At 41.0% G+C, this 25,480-nt stretch overlaps 1 long non-coding RNA gene across 1 annotated transcript; it reads right to left on the bottom strand.

Moving 5' to 3' along the window:
• Positions 1-1,103: 1,103 nt before the first annotated feature.
• LOC143647135 (uncharacterized) lies at positions 1,104-24,623 on the bottom strand. The gene is made up of 5 exons (XR_013157873.1): positions 24,521-24,623; positions 15,794-15,913; positions 14,513-14,745; positions 1,826-1,938; positions 1,104-1,381 (listed from the first exon to the last, which is right to left on the bottom strand). It is a non-coding gene; the product is annotated as an uncharacterized LOC143647135 (long non-coding RNA).
• Between the last annotated feature and the right edge of the window lie 857 nt (positions 24,624-25,480).

Raw genomic sequence — 25,480 nt, 5'->3', positions numbered from 1 at the left:
AGAGCTGAGTCTGTCCTTGGACCATGGGATTAACAGCGCCTACCTGACCAAAAAGGGGAAAAGAAATGTAACAAAATAAGGTATCATGTAGCTAAGAGATTTCAAACAGTTGAGAGGCTATTCTGGAGGTTACTCTTATACAAGCTTCAGTTAGATATTGCTTATTGGCATGTTATGCCAAGACCAAACCAACAGCGTTCCTGAAAACCCTAAAGAATACCCAGGGGTCTATGTGAGAGTCTATAAAAGTTTCACTCACTAAGTTTATTTTTCAGAAGCATGAAACCTCCTGATGCGTCCTAGTCCAGATTCGCCCTGAAACCCAGAGGAGCAGTCTCTCTAGGGGGATCAACCCGTTGCATCTCCCTACCCCATAATGTCGATGCCCCTTTTCAACGTGAAGAAGTTAGAATGGTCTTTACCCAAATATCCCTGAAGGTTGGGAGAAGGATCAAATGAGAAGGAGGGGTTATAACAGATGCTTTAACAAATGAGTACGACTACTGGATCATTACATTGATACTTCTTTTTAGTCTTGTGGGTATGAGAGCAGTTATAAGGAAATAACCTGAAACTGTGGAACTGTAAACCATACCATACTTTGAAACGTTTTCTATAACTGCCTGCTAAAATGTACTTTGAAACGTACTGCATTTTTGTATATATGCTATATTTCACAATTAAAAAAGTGTTAAAAAGTCCAATAAAATATATTTGTTGAGATTTAATTACAGCACATTTAATTCTAAGTTTTCTGGCATAAATAAAATATCATACACTATGACTTTTCACTGTCTGATAGAAGTTGTATGCCTGCTTGGCAAGAGAGCTTTTTTTTAAACTTAATTCTGAATATAAATTGCTGCTGGATTTCTTATACCAGGACACTAAGCAGCATACATACCAATGCTTTCACTGCGGGCTTGCAGAAAATACAACTCTTGTGTTCACATCTGCCAGCCCTGCCTGAAGTTTTAACCTGCCCCATTCTCTCCATGCTGCACCTCTGCAGAGGCTTTTCCTCGACCTGAAATCCCTGCGCCCCCCAGCCCCGCTGCCCGGTGCCTGCTCACCCTGACTGCTCGCCAAGAGCAAGGCTAACTTCTAGGTGGTGCCCTGGGAACAGACCACTCTGCTGCCTCCCCAGGCCCCTGAAGCCCCAGGCCCAGGTCCTCTGTGACACTGTCGTGGGGTCTTACACCTGGTGGCTTTCCCAAGGCAGGCACAGCGTTTGTTCACCTGCCCATTGGCTGCAGCAATCCCATGCTAAGCTTGTACGTGTCCATCACGCAAAACAGATCCTTTGCAGATAAACCCGGGTGTTCCTGAAAGCACAGCGTCTCACAGGTGGGAAAGCATCAGGCAGGTGGGGAGATCAGACCTGCAGGAGAAGAAGTGAAAGGAGCACCAGGGAACTTACTCTTTCCTGGCCCCACAAAGGGCTTTCCCGGGAGCACCTGTGCTGAGTGGGACTGTCCCCGAGGCTCACATACAACTTCCAGTGGGCTGCGATGTACAATTTTACCATGTGGCTTTGACCGTCAGGTTCCACCTGTCCCTCCCACTTGTTTCACCACCCCATCCAGATGCTCCCAGAGGGAGCAGCAGGCTCAGCCCCTTAGCGAGTCCCCCTTCCAGAGACCAGAGAGGAAGCAGGGGCCCATCTCCGAAGGAAGCAGAGGGACAGGCCAACGCTGAGCAGTTGGTAAAGTAGATAGAGCTTTGGCCTTCTTTCCTGCCCTGTGGCTTTCCTCCATCCCTTAACCTCCTCTCAGCTTCTTAGGGGAGGGTATTTGAGGGGTGGGGCCCAGGGATGTCTCCATACCTTTCATGTAGAGATTTAAATCAAATCCACTGTCATCCCGATGTCATGTATTTACCCCTTTTATGAACATTATTAAGTCTTGGTCTTTGATTTCACAGGTTTCTCAGGTACTTCTGAAATAAGTTTAAATGAAGGCTCTTCGAGCAAAATGTCACCAAAAGCGCTCCTTTTCCTTTACGCTACCCGGGTCCCTGGAGCCATCCCTCCCTTCAGTGACCCTGGGCATAAAAGATTGCCTGGCTGCCTCCTGGCAGGGGTAGAAAAGAAAGGAGCCCAGAGAGGATGTCTATTTAATTGCCTGAGGCAAGGGTGCTCTGCATGTTTTGTGGCATAACATAAATGAATGTTGATGAATGGGGAGCTCAGTGACCAGGCCAAGTATTTCTGCCCTGGACCTGACAAATCCTTTCAACCAGTTATGATTGGGTCTTGATGCTACAGAAAGGGTCAATGCACCATTAGAAATCCCTACGAGCTGACCCTAGCCAGGTCCTGTTGCAAGGAAGTGGCTGCAGCCAGGGTGATGTCACATTTGCCTGACACTGTTAGTGCCACCCTGTTCTCTTGAACGCCTGCCAGCCTGGCGCTTTGTCTCAGCTTCAGGCAGGTGTTTTGCTGGGTCCACGAGCACAGTGCCATGCTGGAGTCTTCCAGGTGGGCTGCTTGTATAAATGAGTGCTGCCTATAAACTTTCCTCCGGTGATGCGCTGGCAGAGAGAACCTGCTCTCAGCCACACTGAGCTAGCTCAGGGCCACGGGGCGCACATGAAAGGCTTTTTTTCTTTTTTAGGTCACACTTAATTGATGTATTCTGCACACTGTAGACTTCCTATGATTTTGATACAACCATTTGATTATGCAGAGAGGTGGACCCACAGAGGCTGGGGGAGTGGGCACACAACAGGGGCAGGGGGAACTTAAAATATAATGAAGATGAGTGCACGGATGCACATTCACCTTTCATTTGATAGATTGGGTAGACGGCAAATGGAAAACAAGGGAGGACAATGATATTTTAATAATGTGGCTGGCATAGCAATAGCTTCCTTGTGTGTGTGCAATCAATGCATAATTCACAGATGATTAAATTCTGGCTGGAGGAAATCTGTATTCTGAATCACCAATTCTTTTCCCCAGAAATTTGATTTGGAATTAAATGGTAATAACTGAGTACTTGGATTTTTTTTCCCTTGAGCAATTGTATCATATGGAGAAAATGGGTATGATTGCTGAACAAAAGTCTATGCTTGGATTTTGGAGCTGTGTTCCTTATTTTTAATATTTCGATTATGTTTAGTTAAGTATGTTAACATCTATCTTATGAAAAGTGATCAGATCTGATCACCTAGTTCTGTTTGACTTTGACATGGATACAGTGTCTGTTTCAACAGAGTTGAGTGGCTTCAAGTCCAGCGCAAATTAGGAGACATGATTGATTGACAGGACAGCCAGGAGAGTTTGCCCACGGCCAGGCCCAGGTGCTGAAGGTGGAGATATCAGGCCCTTCTTTGCTGATGGGGCCCTCACCGGGTGCCTTCACTGGAGCACACCTGCAGTGGCTCAAATCATCAGGAGTGATGGGCTATCACAGAGAGACCGGTTCACAGAGAGATCAATTCCCCACTCATTCCACCTTATTTACACTGTTAAACAAAACAAGACAATACAAGCTGGAGTCCCAAACACAGATCTAGAAGGGACTTAATTTTTCATTTATGTTAGGTTTATTTTTCCCATCTGCCACCCCGTGATTAACATCTTACAAAAGTATCATACATTTGTTTTCATTCAGGAAAGAACATTCTTATACATGTACTATTAACCACAGTCCAGTATCTATAACAGGGTTCACTGTGTTTTTCATTGTGTTTATCTTCAAGCTTTGCTTCTAGTAACATACACAGCCCCAAATTTCTCCTTTCAACAACGTTCACAAACATAATTGAATGCTGTTAATTATACTCACAATAATCAACTACTATCGCCATTATCCATCTTCATACATTTACAATCAAACTAAACAGAAATTCTTCACAAATTAAGCATCAAATCTCTATTCTCTACACCTGCTATGAACACCAGTGTGCAAATATTTATTCAAATTCCTGCTTTCAGTTCTTCTGGGTAAAGGGATTGTTAAATCATGTGGCAATTCTATAGTTAGAATCCTGAGGAATTGCCAGACTATTTTCCACAGCAGTTGCACCACTTTGCATTCCCACCAGCAGTGACTGTATGTTCCTTTTTCTTCACAACCACTCCAGCTTTGTAGTTCTGTTTTTTTGTTTTGTTTTTCGTTTTTATAGTGGCCATTCCAGGGGATGTAAAATGATATCAGATTGTGGTTTTGAGTTATATTTTGCTAACAGCTAATGATGCTGATCATCTTTTCATGTACTTTTTAGCCATTTGTATTTCCTCTGGAAAAATGTCTATCACATCTTTTGTATATTTTTAAATTGGATGATTTTACCCTTTATTGTTGAGTTGAAGAATTTCTTTATATATTCTGGGTATTAAACTTTTATCAGATATGTGGTTTCAAAATATTTTCTTCGTTGAGTAGGTTACTGTGATGGTTGGGTTCAGGTGTCAACCTGGCCAGGTGATGATGCCCAGTTGTCTGGTCAGGCAAATACCAACCAAACCATTACCGCAAAAGCATTTCACGTCTCGTTTATAAACCAGAAGGCTGGTTTATTAAATCATTGGACAGTTGATTGCATCTGTTCCTGGTAACAACTACAATCAACTAAGGATGTGTCTTCCACAAATGAGAGAATCCAATCAGTTACATTTGATCCAATCGGTTGAAGTCTTCGAAGGGAGAAGAGTGAGTTTTCACTGCTTCTTCAGCCAGCGAGCCTCTCCTGTGGAGTTCATCCAGCCTCCTCATCAGATATGCCCAGGTTACAGACTGCCCTATGGATTTTGGACTCTTGTGTCCCCACAGCTGCATGAAATACCTTTATAAATATCATATTTACAGATCTCTCTTGTTGGTTCTGTCTCTCTAGAGAACCCTGACCAATATAGTTACCTTTTCACTTCCTTGACAGCATCATTAAAAACCCAAAAGTTTTTAACTTTGAGGCGGTCTCATTGTTCTCCTTTTTCTTTCATTGCTTGTGCTTTGTATGTAAAGCCTAAATTGCCTACCCTGACGTCTTGAAGATGCTTCTCTACATTTTCTCCTAGGAGTCTTATGGTCTTAGTTCTTACATTTAGGTATTGATCCATTTTGAGTTAATTTTTTATAAGGTTTGAGGTAGGTAACTTCTTTCATTCTTTTGCATATGGATATCCAGTTCTGCTAGAACGATTTGTTGAAGAGACTGGTCTGCTCTAGTTGAGTGGACTTTGCAGCCTTGTCAAAAATATATAGAACATATATCTGAGGGCTTATTTCTGAACTCTCAGTTTAATTTCATTAGTTAATATGTCTATCATTATGCCAGTACATGCTATTTTGATCAATGTAGCTTTGGAATAATCTTTAAAGTCAGGAATTGTACGTCTTCCACACTTGTTCTTCTTTTTCAAGATATTTTTAGCTATTCAGGGCCTATTGCCCTTCCACATAAATTTGGTAATTGACTTTTCCATCTCTGCAAAGTAGGTTGTTGGAATTTCTATTAGAATCTAATCTGCAAATCAATTTCAGTAGCATTGACATCATAATGATATTTACTTTTCCAATCCATGAACATGGAATCTCCGGCCATTTATTTAGGTTTTCTTTTAATGTTTTTGGCAATGTTTTGTAGTTTTCTCTGTACAATACCTCTACATCTTTGGTTGAATTTATTGGCAGATATTGTGTTTTCTTTTTTTCTGTTTCTCCCGTAGATGGATTTTTTTTCATTATTTCCTCCTCAGAATGAGCATTACTTGTGCATAGAAACACTACTGATTTTTGAGTGTTGATGTTGTATATCCTATCATTTTGCTGAATTCATAGATTGGCTCTTGTTGCTTTGTTGTAGACTTTGGGGAACTTTGTATATATAGGACCATGTATCTGCAAATAGTGAAAGTTTTACCTCTTCCTTTCCAATTTGGATGCCTTTTTTTTCTTTTTCCTGTCTAACAGTTCTAGGTAGCATTTCATCACAATGTTGAATAAGAGTGGTAACCATTATTATTTCTTAGAGGGAAAATATTCAGTCTTTCACCAATGAATATAATGTTAGCTGTGGGTTTTTTATATATGTCCTTTATTACGTTGAGGGAGTTTCTCTTTATTCCTATATTTGGAAGTGTTTTTACCCAGAAAGGATGCTAAATTTTGTCAAATACTTTTTCTGTGTCAATTGAGAGGATCATGTGATTTGATCAATGTAGCTTTGGAATAATCTTTAAAGTCGGGGATTGTGAGTCTTCCACACTTGTTCTTCTTTTTTAAGATATTTTTAGCTATTTGTTAGTATGGTACATTACATTGATTAATTTTCTTGTGTCAAAATGCCTTGCTTACCTGGCATAAAATGCACTTGACCGTGGCATATTATCCTTTTAATGTGTTATTGGATTCAATTTTCAAATATTTCATTGAGGATTTTAGCATTTACATTCATAAAAGAAATCTGTAATTTTCACTTCTTAGGCTATCTTTGTCTGGCTTTGTATTACATTGATGATGACCTCATAGAATGAGTTAGATAGTTTTCCCTCTTCTTCAACATTTTTGGAATAATTTGCTCACAATTGATATTAATTCTCCTTGGAATGATTGGTAGAATTCAGTTGTGAAGCCATCTGGTTCTAGTCTTCTCTTTGTTGGGAGGTTTTTGGTGACTGATTCAACCTCCTTCCTTGTAACTTGTCGGTTGAGGGCTTCCATTTCTTCCAGAGTCAGTATAGTTTGTCCGTGGGTTTCCAGGAATCTGTCCTCTTCATCTAGGTTTTCTAACTTGTGGACATACAGTTTTTCATTGTAGCCTTTTATGATACTTTTTATTTCTGTGTTCGCAGTATTAATGTTCCCACTCACATTTCTGATTGTATTTATTTGCACCTTCTTCTTTTTTTTTGTCAGTCTGCATAAGTGTTTGTCAATTTTATTGATCTCAAAGAACTAACTTTTGTTGTTATTAGTCCTCTCTATTATATTTTTATTCTCAATTTTATGTCTTTCTTCTCTAACCTTTGCTATTTCTTTTCTTCTGATTGCTTTGGGATTAGTTTGCTATACATTTCCTAGTTCTTCCAGGTATGCATATAGGTATTTGATTTTAGCTTGTTCTTTTTAATCTAAGCATTTAGGACTATAAATTTCTCTCTCAGCACTGCCTTGGTTGCATTCCACAAGTTTTTTTTTTAACATTTTCTATTGTAAATATATAACATATGTACAGAGAAAAGAAAGAAAAAAGCAACAATTTTCAAAGCAAACTTCAACAAGCAGCTACAGAGTTTGCACCTCCCATTTCACTATCATTTTTCTCCTTCTAGCTGCTCCAAAATACTGGAGGCTGGAAGTAATATTAATATAGTGATTCAGCATCTATATTAATTTGTTCCATCCCATTTTCCCTTTTCTCTCTTTTAATTCTCCTCATACTCTATAGAGATTTTGGGGTATGCCCATTCCAGCTCTTTCATCTTAAGACAGGGGGAGCAATCAATTGATAATCTTGGAGAGGCTCGTCCCTCTGGGTTTTAGGATTTATCTGACCTAGGAACTCTCTGGGAATTATATGTTCCAAGAAGGCATACCTAGAGCAAGAGATCTTTATAGCGTCTGTTCAAACCCCAGGTGCTTGGTGTGTTTGTTGTGTTCTTGCTTTCATTTGCCTCAAGATATTTACTGATTTCCTTTTCAATTTATTCTTTGGCCCACTGATTTTTTAAGTGTGTGTTGTTTAACTTACATATATTTGAGAATTTTCCAGTTCTCCACCTGTTATTTATTTCCACTTCATCCTATTATGGCAAGAGAAAGTGCTTTGTATAATTTCAATCAATTTAAATTTAATGAAACTTGTTTTATGACCTAGCATGTTGCCTATCCTGGAGAATGATCCATGAGCACTTGAGAAGAAGGCATATCCTGGTGTTTTAGGGTGCAGTGTTCTGAATATGTCTGGTAGGTCTACTTTATTTATCATATTACTCAAGTTCTCTGTTTCTATTGATGCTCTGTCTAGATGTTCTATTTATGTGAGAGGTGTATTGATGACTCCAACTATTTCTGTAGAGATTTCCATTTCTCCTTTCAGTTTTTTCAATGTTTGCGTTGTGTATTTTGGGACACCATGGTTAGGTGCATAAATATTTATGATTGTTGTTTATTTTTGGTAGATTGTCCCTTTTAATAATATATGGTGCCCTTCTTTCTCTCTTATAACTTCTTCATTTAAAGTCTATTTTGTTGGATATTAGAATGCTACCCTAGCTCGCTTTTGGTTATTCTTTGTGTGAAATATCTTTTTCCAACATTTCATTCTCAAATTATTTGAGTCTTTGGGTTTAAGATAATTCTCTTGTAGATAGCATATAGTTGGAGCATACTTTTTTTTTCCATTCTAACAATGTGTCTTTTGATTTGAGAGTTCAACACATTAACATTTGGTGTTATCACTGAAAAGACAGTACTTTGATCATTTATCCTTTGGATTTTATAATATCTCTTATTTTTTTCTCTCTTTTTCCCTTCTAGTAACTCTTTCTTATACTCTTCATTTCTACACTCTGCTCTAAAACCTCTCTCTCTCTTGCTCTCCTGTCTTTTCCTTTCAGCTTGCGGATCTCCCTTTAGTATTCTTGTAGATCAGGGCACTTGTTGACAAACTCCTTCAGTTTCCATTTATCTGCAAGTATTTTAAACTCATCCTCATTTTTGAAAGGCAGTTTTGCTGGATATAGAATTCTTGGGTGGCAGTTTTTCTCTTTCAGTACTTTAAGTATATCATACCTGCCTTCTCACCTGCATGGTTTCTGAGAAGAAATTGGCACTTAGTGTTCTTGTGGTTCCCTTGTATGTTACGAATTGCTTTTCTTTTGCTGCTTTCGGAATTCTGTCTTTATCTTTGGCATTTGGCATTCTGATTATTATGTGTCTTGGAGTAGGTCTATCAAGATTTATTCTGCTCAGATTACGTTGTGCTTCTTAGACATGCATAGTTATGTCGTTCATAAGAGTTGGGACATTTTCAGCCATTATATCCTCAAGTATTCTTTCTCAATGTTTTCTTTCCTCTTCATCTTCTGAAACATTCATGACACATACATTTGTGCCTTCTGTGCTATCATTCAATTCCCTGAGACCCTGTTCAGTTTTTTCCATTATTTTCTTTGTTCTTCTGCTTGTCGAATTTTCATTGCACTTTTTTCTAGTTTGCTGATTCTTTCTTCTGACTGTTGAAATCTTCTGTTTATATACCTCTAGTGTATTTTTGAGCTCTTCTTTTTTGCTCTTCATTTCCATAATTTCTATTATGTTTCTTTTTACGCTTTCAAGTTCTTTCTTATGCTCACCCACTGTCTTCTTAATACCCTTTATTTCTTCAGCCATATTTTCCTTCATTTCCTTGAATTGATTTAAGATATTTCTTTGAGCATCATTGATTAGTTGCCTCAAATCTGTGTGTTTTAATGTATTCCTCTGTTTGGGCCATATCTTCCTGTTTCTTAGTATGGCATGTAATTTTTTGCCAACATATATCTAGGCATTTGATTATCTCGATTAATTTGCTCAGGTCAGTTTCTCTCTCTCTTGCCTAGTTTTTTATTGTTGACTGGCTTTATGTTAAGGCTCTTTTTGACACTTGTTCAACTTATTCTAAACCTTTAGAGTTGTCCATGTTTAACTGATCTGATTTTTCTAGCTCTTCTTCATCTGATTCTTGTCCTGGATATGCAGTACAGTTTTTAAGATTGTATTATCTGTGCAATTGTTTCACTCCCAGGAGAAAGCTTCCTTTCTCCTGTTTCTTCTCTGGGAAACTTGATCTGTTCTGTTGTTTCTTTTTTGCGTCTAGGTCTTTTTTTTTAACACTTCCTTTTCCTCTCCCTGTGTTCTTGCCAGGAGGGCAAATTCTGGTCACCCTGGAGAAGACCAGAAACCCATGAGGAAGGCACAGGCCAGTTCCAAAATACTGAGGTGAGAGAGTCAGAAAACAGGCCAGAGCCCCTTCGATGACTCCCTAAGCTGCACTTTCCTTTCTGCCCAGCCAATGGCACCCTTCATTAAACTGTTCCCTACAGCCCTAGGGAGGCCATGTCTTCAACCCTCCACTGCCTCTGCCCCTAATGGGGGCAGGGGTGAGACAGTGGTTGTGGCCATTTTTGTCTAGGGTGGGTTGAAATTGTAGCTCAGAGCTGGAACCCAGCAATCCGAATTCACTGATCAAAAGCCATGATCAGTGATAGGCCATTCCTATCTCTCCCCATTCTTAGAGAAGAGGGTCTTCTTGACCATTTCCACCCACAGCCACCAGCCGGAGCCCAGACCCCAAGGCAGCTCTCTTGAGAGTAGGGGATGGGCTCTGTCAGCTTCCATGAAAGGAGCTACTCAATTCTCTCCTGCAGTTTTTCATTCTCTTCCTCCCACTTTTCCCTTGGTGCTGTACCATGCTCCCTTGGACTCCAGAGCTCCAAAACAGTTGTTTCACATGGTTCCTGCCTGTCCACTAGCTGTTTTGGAGGAGGAGTGAGTCTTGGTAGTCCTACTCCACCGTCTTCCCAGAAAGTTTCTCTTGGAATGTATTTTTTAATGAATAATAAGAAAAGCAATTTTGTTTAAAACCTATAGGTTTTGTTTTTTTGATGTGGGCAGGTACCGGGAATTGAAACCGGATCTCCGGCATGGCAGGTGAGAACTCTGCCTGCTGAACCACTGTGGCCCGCCCTATGGGATTTTTTTTACTAAATTTGAATGATTAAAAATAAGTGACAATGTACAAAGCAGAAACTGTAAAGATACAAGTGATATGAGATATATAAAGAGTTCCAATTCCCTGTTAGGTAATGGGCCCTTGACTAGGAACATTAAAGTTTTCATGAGCTGAGGGAACTCAGGCTTGCTCATTTGGACTTTCTATGATTCCACTTGTATTTCCTGTTTCCACTTTCCAATCCTATCATCTTGACCCAGAGAATGCAGGACCTTATTCATCCTAACGTGAGGAATTGCACTCTATCGTACGTCTTCAAGTATCAAACTTATTAAAAAGTTAAAATGTATTTGAAATTTGTTAGAAAATATTAAAGTCCTGGTAACTCAAGGAGACAAGAAATTACTCTTACATGACAGATATCATAAGTACATTGATGATGACCCTTCTTTATTGTGTTGAGAATCCTAATGAACTATTCCATAACTGCATTTTGTCACCATCTATGCCTCATGATCCCTAATGCCTAACCAGATTTATACACATTGCAGGCATCTGGCTTGTGGTGATTAGTAGATTAGAACTATTCAGGTGAGTGGGACACAAAACTAAGTCACGTAACTCCAAAAGCAGTGAAAAAATATGCATGGAAAGTAGTCCATCTCCCACCCCACCCCGAGCCTGGACATCACCTAACAGGCCCTTTGCTGAAGCATTTGCTACCGGGAATCATAAAGAGGCAAGAGTGTGGGGTTATAAGTAAATGGCAGGGAATTCTGCTTTCTTGCCCCATCTCTGAATGCACCCTGCTCCCCTGGTTTATCTTTGCAGCTTCTCTAGATCTCTGGCTTTCTCCACTAAGTCTAACAACTTTACTAAAGAAAATTGGCCATGCCTGTCAAGGGCAGGGAGGGGGGGAAGCCTCCATGATGGGCTTCTGTTAGAACTACTTCCAGGGAGGCTGTAATCCAAAAGGTAAAAAACTGGAAAGCATGTTTCTGATTCTCACTGTGTCCACTGTTGGCAAAGATAAGGCTTGATGTCCTTGGAGGCTCTGCGATGGAGTTCCAGAGGTGAGCCCTGGAAGCCCCTGCTGGACCCAGTTTAGCTGTCGAAAACTGGCATGCTTTGCCTTTCTGGTGCATTCTCTTATTTCTTAGAATTGAAAAATGCCTTGTAAATCACAGAGGTTGGAATTTGGACAAGATCCATTAGGACGACAAAAACGTGTCCCTGACGCAATGTGAAGAAAGGGAGTTGAGCACCATACAAAGTCCCAAATGGGGTGGCACCGGTCCGCAGTCCTTAACAACTATTATATAAACGTAATGGAATGCACCGGGCGCTCGGGCCGGTGGAAAACTCCTCATTAGGCGCCAGGGAACGGTCAGTGCCCGCCCAGCTCTCCAGCTGCGATCCAAGGGGTGTAAGTAAGAGCCCAGCACACTTAACAAGGCGTTTGATGGAGTGTTAACAATCCTCAGCCTCACGTGGAGCTGTGAACCAACAACGTCGCCATTAACTGCTGGTAAGCACTGCGTTTCTTGGGCTTATTGCTTAATTATGGACTTGACAGCGACAGCCCTAGCTCCTGACTTGGGGAAGGATTTTTCCATCACAGTTGTTGAACCACAGGCTGCATTGCCCTCAGCGCCCCTCGGCCCTGGAGCCTTAGAAGGTGACCTGGAGCCCCCCACGGCGCCTTGGAAGCATTGTCTGCGCAACGCGTTGAGTATCTTCCAGGCTGCACGCTCCGCGGACAGTCAGCACACAAAGCAGTGCTGCTGTAACGAATGACTGCTCAGGGACCACTGATTAATTGGAAACAAAGAGTGGGCCACTCCAGGGGGTGACCTGGCATCCCAACTGGCTGCCTCGGCTCGGAATTCGGGAGACAGTTCCCCCCACGCTCCTCGGCAGTGGACGGTTTCGGAGGATCAAAAACTCCTGAGCGTGCTCGCAGCTGGTCCCAGGACGCGGGGAGGGGCCGCTCCGTCTCCTGCTCGCGGTCACAGATGTCCTCGGGGCTAGGTTCCCACGGACACGCACGGCTGCGGCCAGCCGGCCCTGGGACCACACGGCCCTGAGGCCGGGGGACCTGCAGCCATGGTCCCCCCAAAGTGACTCCCTTAGGTCTCCCTTCCTGCTTTAAAGTAAAGCGACAGTGTGTGTCAGAGAAAGGAACCTGCCCCCCATCGCCCTATTAGCCATTGAACTGACCCCAGTCGCTCTACTGCCACTAACTTCCGAGGCAATATTTCTGAGTGACTTTGAACTTTAGGAAACTTTTAATTTCACAGTTGCAAACATCATCTATCAGCACAAGGAGAAAGCTGTTTTCCCTGCACAGTCCATCATTTGAAACCGGGTTTACCTGAGCTGTGGATAGTGTGATGTAATTCCAAATAAATCCCCTCACATTTTACAACGCCCACAGCATGCTTATAAGAGTCATTCAAGAAATAATGACTAATTGAAATTTATTTCTGGGTATATACAATAATATCTTTTTATATTACACATGTGTCTTTCTTTCTGCCTTTGTGAGCACATGAACTTCACCCCATTTCCCCAGAGGATTCACTCCCAAACCTGGGTGAGGATTTGTTGTCACGGAAGGAATGCAGAAGGAAAGTTCCAATATAGGTTCTTGCAGTAAAAGTGAGCTCAGCAAGCCAAGCTATGGTCTTCAGAAAGGATTAGCTCAGTCCCTTTGCCAGCAGTCTGACCCCACTGGGGTCCCCATCAAGGAGGGGGCATGTGGAATGGGGAGTGGCACTCCTCTCTTAGCCCCTGGGGGAGGTGGGGAGGAGGGGGGAGCACGAGCTCCAAGGAGGGCAGGCCGTCCCCTCTCCTCTCCAACTTCAGCCTGGAGAGGGAATTCTCTATTATCCCCACAGGTCTTGGGGATGGCACCCCAATGCCCCAGTGGCAGCCTGGTAATGAGAGGAGTGGGGTGGGCAGGGCATTCTGAGGCCTGGGCATCTACAGAGAGAAGGGACAGAGAGCGCCTGTGGGCAGTGTTAACTCGGCTTAGAACATGACTGGACATTTAGTTCCTGCTGGTCCCTGTCCATTTGTAGGGAGGAGGGGAGCTGAGGAGCCAAGAAACACAAAATGAAGGACTTATGTGTGTGTGTGTGTGTGTGTGAGCACACGCCCATCCATTTGTACTGTGCATCAGAATGGGGACCTGTGGTCCCTGCTCTGTGGTACATCTGTGTGTAAACCTCTTTAGCGTTAATTCCTAAATCTATATTTGGTCTCATTTTGGAATATAAAAAGGATAACTGGCATTTTTTCCCTCTCTCCACCTCTTTGTTTTTAAGAAGCTACAAACATGGATTTGAGGAAACTATTTTGCAGACAAATTTCTCTGTGCCAGAATTAAATTAAAGCCATATTAAAAATGCCTTTGAACGTGTTACACAATTTTGGAAGCATATTTATAAAGTGCACTTGGGAACACACTCTACTCGGCCCTCCCACTCCTCTGGCCAAGATGGGGCTTTAGGCGCCCAGCCCTGCCCAGGGACCCCATGTGCCCGCCATGCCAGTGCCAGGAAAGAATTCCAGCCCGTGGATTCCAGCCCCTCCAGTGTGGTGTCAACAAGAAGGGCCGTGAGGGGTGTCGAAGTGGAGGGCACAGGCCACACACTCCCGGAAGGTAAAATGAGCTTGTACCCTCTGGGCCTGGTGACACTGAGCTGGCCACGTGTCCACAGAAAGGCAAGGAGGCGCTTGTAGACAAGCAGTGGAGAGAAAGGGGTAAGCTCAGGAAGGTTTCACTGCCCACAGACGTGCTCACATCCAGCATACCAACATAAGGGAGCAAGGAACTGGGACTTACGTTCTAAATTTGAGGGCATTTCCCCTTTACATTTTCTCTCCATCTCATCCCCTTGTTTATCTTCTGTGGGTAAGGGGGAGACATCAGTGGAAGCACTTGTTTTCTGAAAGCTGAAGCAATCACAGTAGCCTTAGCCATACTGAAATCCTCTTTGTCATCCAGCAACTGGAACAGGGTCCGTGAGAGTTTCCGGCAGTTAGGGGAGACCCAACTGCCCCTCTGTGAACCTCATTCTGCAACAGAGCAGAACAGCTGAGTTCAGTTTAGGGATCCAGCACTAAATATAGAGTATTAGGACATTTCTACATAGTCTGTGTAATGCTTCCTCTTTGAGCCATAACCGTGATATAGAACATTCTGTGTTTTCTGAAGGCCAAAATTTTCTTTAGATGTACAATATCTTCACACTTTTAGAGTGAAAAAGAATTATTTTAAGAAGAAGTATTAGTCTTTTCCTTCTTACTTGGTTTATTCTGCCTTACCTGACATCCAAAGCATCACCCTGATACAAAACATGGTTTTCTTATTTGTGACACAAGGAAGGCACAAGGGGTGTTCTTATTTTGCGACTGATAGCATATCATTAGTTATTAATTTAGCCATTTTGTGATGTCTTCAATGAATGGCATTATACTTTTAAAAGTTAGGAACTGGATGGGATTTTAGTTATTCCATATTGAATTAATAAAATTACAAACTGGAACATAACTTTAAGTCGTGTGATCACAGAATTTCCAGAAAATATTAATGTTTTAAGGAATAAACAACCCAATAAAATCAGGCATGTTTTGGATATTTGACAATTACATGCCATCAGTCCTATTTTAAGAATGGTTACTCCAAAAATGTTAAATAAGCAGTCAGGAAGCAAACATACATATTTTTGGAAAGGATTTTATAGTTATTATATGCTTTGATTTCATATTTTGCTGCGCATCTAAAATGTGGTTTGCATAAGGACATATTCATAAAGATAGGGTTTTATGATATAATGCTTCTGAAGCAAAGCAATAACCACCTCTAAATCACAAATTCAAAACTTAACTTATGTGGTCATACTGGGTACGAGTGTTAGAGGGTTAAAACCATAAATCGGGTGCTTCTGTGTATTTCTAATTCTTAGATCTAGAGGAATCTAGATTGCATTTAAACCATGAGAAGTAAGATGATACCTGGGTAGCTGTGTTTCCTTCCGTGCCTCCCATCAGTGGATAGACACCCCCACTTCTGAAGCCATGACCCGGTCACCCCTAGAACTGTCGACCAGAACCTCGCGCCCACCTGCAGCTCTGCTGCTCTTTCCAGATGGCCACAACCCAAGTCCTCAGTGTCGGAAACTCAGTCGGTTTTGCTCATTTCCGCGTCACAGTGCCGAGGCCAGCTCCTCACATCTTGGAGGCTCTCAATAAAATGTTTAAGAAATGAATCAGGGAAGAGCTAGAAAGGTTGGATAAGGGGTGGGGAGGAGGTAAGCTCCATTCATCGCTTGGTGTCAAGAGCAGTCTTTATTTAGATGCTTAAATCCTTAGCTACTAGTCTGCTTCCATATTTTCCATTGAGGGCAGAGGTATTTTGGACTGTATGTGGCAAATCAAAAATATTAGAACAAAGAATTAAAGGGAACCTTTAGAACTGTCCATGAGTTCTCACCTTTGAGCCCAAACAGATTACATCCCACGGTAATGGGAAAAGGTATGTCAGATAAAATGATATGTTGCAGAAGAACTTTGAGGAGTCACAGTACAGCACTCAGGGATCGGAGAGCTGAGAGCTGAGGTTGAAAATGGAGGGAAGGTAGATTTGGCAACCAGAGAACAGAGAGCTCTACACCGTACACCTATGGTGGGTCAGAGGTCGGACAGAGATGGTTCAGGAAGACGGAGAAAGGAGTGGCTATCCCTTTTGTCAACCTTGGCTCACCAAGGAGACCTGTCAGGGTCAGGTCATCTTCTTTTGAGATGCAAGTATTCGATGTCTACATAGGGAAAATAACATAGACATACTGCGTGGGGATGCCAGCAGGCATCCTTCTGAATGCAGCAGAGAGATATAGAAAGCATGCCAGTGCAAATCTATTATGTAATAAATAATAATAATATATGCATTATCTATCACATATTAAAACCGCAGTTCCCCAAGACATGGTGTACTGGCTAAATGCCAAGCCAGAATTCACCATCGCTTGGATGTGGGCATGGAGGTCGTGCTGCCAAGATTTCAGGATGGCATCAAGCTTGGAGGAATAATGATCTCCTGGGGTGTAGAACACGTATCCAGCATGTCTTTCCAGCTTGGACTGTGAGCTAAGTTGTAGCCCAATGGCATGTTCCAGGGCTAGATGGAGCCCCACGCTCGTCTGATGGCCCAGGGGACAGCCGTGTCCAGGTTGTGCCCTGACTCTGGGATGCAGGTGCCCCCGACACATCACTGCTTGGAGGACTGCGCCCACAGAATAGCTGCTAAAACTGTGCTGGTCAGATCCTAGCCAGACCACTGCCCTTGACCCAGAACTCTGAATTTAAAAGGTGCACTTTCCCTTTTTCCTATGTCCAAGAAAAAGAACCAGGTCAAAGGATTCAAAAACGGGTTGGAGGAAAAAAGTTAAGCCCACATAGTCTAAGGGAAAAACATATCTAGCAAAGCTCTGAAAATAACCTCCAATTATGTGTCTTACATGAAAACTAGTTTAGCTTAGTTCTAGGAATTAGAGTTAGGAGCAATGAATGGAAGCTACAAAGAATTTTGACCTAACTAGGGAAAAATATTTGAGAAAGAAGAAGATGACAACTTTACGAGGCAATGTGCTTCTGTTATTTAGAAATGTTTGAGGAGTGGCTAAAGATATCTAATCAGAATGCTGTTGAAAGGGATTTAAGCTTTGGATGATTGCTTGGTCTAGATGTGTGCTCTCCATTATGGTTAGCACCTGTGTCCATTGAACCCAGGAAATATGGCCAGTCCAAACTGAAATAAGCAGTGAGTATAAAATATCCAACCAATTTCAGAGACTTAAGATATGCAAAAAGAAAGTAAAATATCCCATTACTGAATTTTACATTGCTTACAGGTTTATTTGATAATATGTCAAGCATACTGGGTCACATAAAGTACTGTTAATTTGTTAATCATTGAATTAATGAAACCAGTTAAATTAATTGTATAAGGAGACCACTAAAATACTTTAACTTGCATACATGGTTCCCATTATATTTCTATTTGGTAGTGGGAGTCTAATCCTAGGTAGTCAAAGTGTGGTCCTTGTCCCAGAGCATCAGCCGGACACCTGTCGGAAATGCACGGGCCCATCCCACTCGACACCCACTGAGTCAGCACCTGGATTTTAACATGACTTTAACATGGTCTGGATTATTGCTGGCCTCAAGCATGTTTTATAGCAGAGAAACCTTTTTATTTAAAGGAAATAGATGTGAATGCATATTATAAAAGCAGTCACTGTAGGGAAGCTCTCCTAGTTTACGGGAACTGTGGCAGGGTAGCCCAAGCCTTCCCAGGGACCCCGCCATGCTCCCCCCACCCCTACCCTGGACCCTGTTCTCTGGAGTAAAGCATAATGGGAGAGCCAAAGGCCTGTATTTTTTTTAAGGTCTTTAGGATAACCACATTCTATAAATGCTCAACATTTCATAATTCAGATTTGCATCCAGATGTATTAGAAACAGAATGCCAGACCCATCCATGAACAAGTTCCAAGTCCAGCAATGATGTTGTCTCATTCAATGGCTGTCAACCTTTGCAATGGTCATGATCATTTAGAAAACCTTATTTATAAAATGCAGATCCTGCAAACTATTGAACTTATTACATTGAAATTGGAAAGGGTGGAAAATTCAGAAATTGTTTATTTAGAAGTGTTCTAGGTTAATTTACAACAATTACAAGAAATTCAGTTGCCATCTCCAATCAGGAATTTCTTTCTACTGGAGTTATTCAAATAAATTCTTCAAATCTACATCTTTAGATATAAACCTGTTTCTGTATATTCATACATTTCTATAAATTTACAGAAAGCCAACTTTGTTTTTATTAATTAACAGAAAAAAAGAAATTAACCCAACATTTAGAAATCATACCATTCTACATATGCAATCAGTAATTCTTAACATCATCACATAGATGCATGAACATCATTTCTTAGTACATTTGCATCGGTTCAGAAGAACTAGCAACACAACAGAAAAAGATATAGAATGTTAATATAGAGAAAAGAAATAAAAGTAATAATAATAGTAAAAAAAAAAAAAAACCCTATAGCTCAGATGCAGCTTCATTCAGTGTTTTAACATGATTACTTTACAATTAGGTATTATTGTACTGTCCATTTCCGAGAGCCAACTTTTATGGTCAGATTCATGTGTCCATCTGTAAAATGGAGTTGTTGGTGGGAGTTTTTATTTAATTTATGCCTAGAGGGTACTTGTGTGGGTTTACAGGTAAATTATTGAATCCTGCATGATGCAGACATTACTTGACCCAAAAAGGTGTTAACTTTTGCTGTTTCTATGAAGGTTTCCTTGCCTTCCATAATTCTGAGCTCCCACTTCTACTGGGGTCCATTCAGTTACAATACGCTTACTTGATAAATGATTTCCTTCTTCCCCTAAGAAAGCCTGGCTATCTCTTGTTAATCATCAAATATTATTATGGCATATATTGCCACCCGGTGTTATAACAGAAATTAGTTGTTAATTAATTTCCAGAAATCCTACTCTCCATGTATGGGTTCAAGTGCTTCATTTCAAGAAAAAATACTGGTGGGAACCTCTAAATTAGAAAAGACTATACACAATATAAAAGGACCCGACACTTTATAAAACCATGCCAAGTTCCTTGCAACTGTTTACAGATAATAATCAGTTGAGAGAGGCCGGGGTCATAGGACATGACCTATTGAGAATCACTGCCCTTTGACTATCAATCAGAAGTACGAAAAGGTAGCGCTGATATGATAATGAAGGACAATAAGAAAATGGGATTTGATTTATCAAAATTCTTGTATGGTGAAGAATTCTTGTATCTAAACTGAGTTCTATTTGATTATTTTATTTTTAAAAATCTTGCTGGCTTTCCTTTGACAGAATTTTAAAATTTTATTGGAGAAACGGTGGTAAACCTAAGAGAAAACTGAAAACTCACCCAGGCTGTGAGCATGGAGAGTTCTTTGCTTTTTAAACACACACATATCGGTTTGAAAAATGTTATTTCATACAGCAATTTCAAATGTAGTGACATTTTCATCTTGGCAGTGGTTATTAAAGTGAGATCCTGATAATCTGAGTTGAATTTTTGTATCTCTTAATGCCAGAAGAAATATACAACTCTCTTTTTACTAGTGAAACTGTCAAATAAGTTAAATATCTTTCCAGCATTAAATTTTATTCAAGTACCAGTTATTATGTGACATTTCATCAGATTATTAAGTTCTCCATATTTAGGACCTGTACACTTTTGCAATGCCCAGCTCTCCAACAAATTAGTTTATTTGCAGCATTCCCTGCTGCCTTTGGGAAGCCCATCTCAGCCTCACTCTGTTCCCTTCTCCCATGGGCCTTGGATGGGATCTCCAGGCCATTTTCTCACCTCACGGCTGGTCCTACTTCTCTCCCAATGGCTGACCCACCTTTGCTTCAATCCCAGAATTGAAAGTTGCAAATGGAAATAGTCTCTGCAACCTCTAAATTTTCTATTCCGCTTCTCTCCTGACCCTTCTGACTTCCCTGATTATTTGGGTAGCCCTCTCAGTCTCTCTTTACCAGACTGTTTATTTATCATTCTGAAAGTTTCCCTGTATTGGCCATTCAGTTCTTGACTTCGCCATTTTCCCACACTGACCTCCTCTGCTCCTTCCTGTTTAAAATAAGGAAGACAAATTTCAGTTGTGGGAGGGCCCCAGCCATGCTAAACGATTCTGCTGTTTAGGGCTCTTTAGTACTTTATTATATTTAAACTAAATGCTTGATGATCCCATCGCATGAATAGTGAAATGGCCCCTGACCCAGCAGCAACTACTTTTTTTTCATGTTGCCCTTTGTTTGTTTCCTCTGATTACATCTGCATTTGTCTAGTATCCTGTAAGATATTTTTTTGAAAATGTTGAAATCAATCTTAAATTGCCTCCGAAAGATTTGTCTTTCTTCACTTTGCATGGGCTCTACCTTAATCAATGGACGCCTCATTTAAAAGCCACATGGCTAAAACTTTGACCCTGATAAGGCTTTTCTTCTTGTAAAAAGCAAATATATTTATACATATATATGTATCCATATATTCATGTATATTCATATGTATACATATGTTTTAAACTTCTTATTCAAATAATCCTTATTGCACCAGTCAAAATATTTATTACAGTTTTCCTATTCCACTTAATTTCATCTCTTCCTAATAAACCATTATCTCGTGTTAGGGAAGTTTGGATTCATCTTTGGTCAAACTCTGCATATGTTAAACTCTAGCTTGTAAAATTAATTCTAACTCAGACCTTCAGTTACTTTTGACATAGATTTATAACTTTCAGTAAATTTGTTTTTTGCATACATCAAAAGTCTCTTCTCACTGTGATTATTGCCTTACTGTTTAAATAAACCAGTGCATTTGTAAAATAATTAAAGTGATAATATGTTGGTGCAATGTTTAATACCTCAAACACACTTTACAGTGTACATTAATGCATTGACCAGAAGGTGGAAACATTTTATAATAAGTTTAGAGAGTAAAGGTTCAAATGTTTTCCTGCGATATGCTCATTCATTCATTTATTAATTCAAGAAAACTTTAGTCTGTGGGCCTGTAATTACACTAAGGGGTGAAAACGATCATAAATTGCACAGCCCCATACCTCACACATTAGTGGGAAAAGTGAACATCTAAAATTAAACTAGTGTACAATGTAAAAAAAATATTGTGAAAGGAGGTAAACAGGAAGCTTGGGAAACACAAGGAGGCTAGACTAAGGAATCAGTTTGCAACACTTGAGGAACGAAGAATGAAAGTCAAAGTTATCCCAAGAACTAGTGGGTATGGCACCACATGACAAGCCAAGTCCGGGGCCGTGGCCTCGGAAGAGATGGGGACATACCAGAGTAGTAAGACTGTCCTTCCGCGTGCTCCCCAGAGCAGTGAGCAGATGAAGAGGGCTGGCTTCCTCAGCGGGTTTCAGTACAGGTTTGAGCTTTGTGGATTCTGAAATGTAGGTCCGGCCAACAGGCCTTAGCCAGGTCTCTGTGGAGGTTACGACCCCCAGCTCATCTTCAGTAGACTACACCACCCAGCCCTGCCCACAGACATGCCACAGGGCACCCCACAGAGCAAAAAGAGGAGGAGCACATGCCTGACTCTGTGGGCATGCATGGTGGGAGAGGTGGAGCCCAGCCTTCACTGGGACTGGTGAACTTCTTCGGACGCATGTCCCTCCTTTTCTGGACTGTGAAAGGTCAGTCTCAGCTCACCATCCGTCTTCTGTAGCCAGTACAGATGGAAGGTAGGGGAAATGTAACCCTATATCCCCCCCTTTGAACAGGCAATTTTAAGATTTCCTTTGGCTCTTTGTAAGAAAATGTTATCCCAAATCACTGCCTTTTGTGGACAGGGTTGGAGGTGCCTGGGGCATCTGCCCTGTTTTCTTGGCATCCAAGGACCTCCACCATCAGGCTCCCCACCACCTTTTCCCCCCCACACCCATCCCTCATTGCACCCCTTTTCATAGGCTCCACTGAAATTCAACACTGCTCTGGGCATGAGTAGGCCTGCAGCCTTCATGCTCTGCGTGTGCTTTTCTCTGCCTTAGGAATGCTGTTTTCTCTCTCCTCCTGTTCCAACCTTTAAGTGCAGACGCATAGAGAGATGGTCGCTTCCACCAGGACTTGTTGGGAGGTTGTCTTCTGGAGAGATGAGGACCTTTAAAATGATCCCTGACTCTGTGGTTGGATTGTGCTTCCCCAAGACAGTTGTTCAAATCTTAATCCTCAGTGTCTGTGGACAGGACAAATTTAGAGGCAGCGTCCTTGCAGATGCAATCAAGTTAAGATGAGGCCAGACCAGATTGGGGTGGGCCCCAAGTCCAGGGACTGGCGTCCTTACAAGAGGAACATTGGATGCACAGACACAGAGAAGGCAATGTGAAATGGAATCGGAGGCTGGCACAAAGTGTTCACAGGCCAAGGACCACCCAGATTTCCAGAAAACACCAGAAGCTGGAAGAGAGGCATGAAACATATTTTCCCTTTGAGACCCCGGAAGAAACCACTTCTGCTGACACCTGGATTTTGGACTCTTGGCCTCATGAACTGTGAGATAATAATTTCTGTAGTCTTAAGCCACCCAGCATCTGTTCATTTGTTGTGGAAGCCCTGAGAAACTAATACATCAATGTAAGTGGAAGTTTAGAACAGACAAACCACAAAAACTCTGAATATGCTGTACCCTTAAGAAGGGGAGAAGATTTGTTGATTCTGCAATACAGGTACGTACAGATGGAAGATGCTGGAGAAAGAAGGTGGGGGAGACAGTAAAGGGTTGGATTTGCATAAGTTAAGATGGTTTAAAATGGAGACATGAGAATTTAAATAAATAGACTTTCTGAATTTAAGGATTGCTTGTAAAGTTCTCTATTTTTTTCCCTTTTATACATCTTGGTGAAATCAAAACCTGCTCTAAAAAGCTAATAAACAAATCATCTCTTGATCTCTGAAAATGGCTGCTATAAATTTGAAACTTTAATGGATCCCTCCATGTTTTTCCACAAACAATTGTTTTCTGATTTCATAAGGATACTTGAATGCCATTTGCAGCCAATGGCTCGATTCCCAGAATATTAGGAGAGAACCCCCAGGTCACATGAGGCATATACCCAATCTAGGAAGGGTAGACAGCTGGTGGAGTCACATGCTGGGTTAATCCAATTATATGGAAATGCTAGTTTTTAAAGAAAACAAAACCCATGCTGAGTTTTGGCACAACACTTTGCACAGTAGAGCAGAGCCTCCTTTTAAAAAGTCACCGGTCCAGGTCATGTAAGTAATTGAGTTTAAATAAACTGGTGTGGGGGAGGTGAACAGTTCAGTTGGCACAAGTTGCTGTTTTACACAGATTCTTCACGTAATTGGGGAGGGCACAATCCCTCTGAGAACACATAAGCGAGCCCTCATGTCTCCAATTCCACTGCTATTGTTTCACTGTCCCTATTGAGTTATCTTTTTCTGTTACAACTTTCCTCCAGATTCATAAATGTTATTATCTTGGGGTCCAGTTCTGATTTGTACTTATACAGTTTAGCCACATAGAGGCAATGACATGAGAACCAGCAACTTACCTTAGGTCTAGGATAAGTCATTGATTTTTAGTTTGTCAATCGTTCACTTGTTGCAATGACAAGAGTGACACGTGCCATGATTTTTTATATTGGCGCTATAATTGGGGGTTCAGTATTTAGATTTTAACCCAGTATAAATGATTTTTAAAACATTGTAACAGCTCATCTTATAAGGAAGTGGTAAAACAGATACTTTCCTCCAGAGATCTACCATAAATGTGAATCAGTACATTTTTATAATGGAAATAACTAATAAATCATGTGATCTAATGGTTCAATTTTGAGAGCAGTATCCTGTAGCGATAAATGCACTAATAGATGTACAAGAGATAGATGTACAAGAATATGCAGTTTAAAACACCCACCTTCCAATGGGAAGAACCAGGTTGTGCATTAACTTGGGGAATGACTGAGCTGACGATGGAGCACACACCATGGTGGATAGCAAACGTGGCCTCAAAGCTTCACTTTTCCCTGAATGCCAACTCTTTGCCATGTAACTGAGCAGCCCTCCCTCCTCGGACTTGGGTCAGCCATGTGACTTCTTTGGGTCAACATTAATAGAGGATGCTTGCAAATGCATACAAGCAGTGGCTTGAAAATATTTATGCGATGCCAGTTTCCCTCACTCTGGGGCTCGCCTGCTGGAAGGCCAGATATGTGCAGCATAGCTGAGTTACCTCAGGTCCACAGCCCAGGCCATCTGAGATGAGCTGATGCCCAGCTGACCCTCCAGACAAGGTCGGCAGAGCTGGTTAGCCAACTGTAAGAGCAATAATCATCTGTGATTGAGCCCTTTAATTTGTTTGGTTGTTTATTCCACAACATTATTAGGTCATAGATAGCTGATACCACATAATGTTGCTTTGTAAAGCAATACATCTATGCACCTAGAACAATGTCCATTACATATTGTCCAATTTTTAGAGTCCAATTGTGTGTGTGTGTGTGCATAATCGTTCCTATAGATATGCAGGTATATTTTTAGGAACATGACACTACATGTAGAAAGTTATATTTCAGATGTCAGCAGAAACATAGAGCCAGCTCAGACACACTGGGAAGGAAGAGGGTGAATAGGAAGAGATTATTCACTGTTTCTTCATATATCTGGTTTGTTCCAGTATTGCTACAAATATGATCTATTATTAACATTTTAAACTCTGGTAGTAAAAAAGCTTATGCTCATTTTATTTTTCAAATTAAAAAAAAAACTGCATTTTGAAAATATTTTATGTATTTTTTTGCATCTTTTCCTTGATGAAGTATAAACTTTGCCAGCAGGAGCTAAATCTCTCTTTCTCAAAGTTGTATTTCTGGTCCATACCACACAGGGATCACCTAGTAACTACTTGTTTAATGTCTGATTGGATGAATGAATTAATAAATATAGAAAAGAAATTCAGGCATATTATGATAATACATATTGGTTAATAGTTTTCCTATGGATTGCCTCTTAGTTTTTTTTTCATCATATAGTTGTATATTCATCATCATGATCATTTCTTAGAACATTCGCATCAATTCAGGAAAAGAAATAAAAAGAAAACAGAAAAAAATGCATACATACCATACCCATTATCCCTCCCTTTCATTGATCACTAGCATTTAAATCTTCTAAATGTATTTTAATATTTGTT

The sequence above is a fragment of the Tamandua tetradactyla genome, chromosome 9, assembly GCF_023851605.1.
Source record: "Tamandua tetradactyla isolate mTamTet1 chromosome 9, mTamTet1.pri, whole genome shotgun sequence".
NCBI lineage: Eukaryota > Metazoa > Chordata > Mammalia > Pilosa > Myrmecophagidae > Tamandua > Tamandua tetradactyla.
This window is presented reverse-complemented; position numbering and strand designations above follow the sequence as displayed.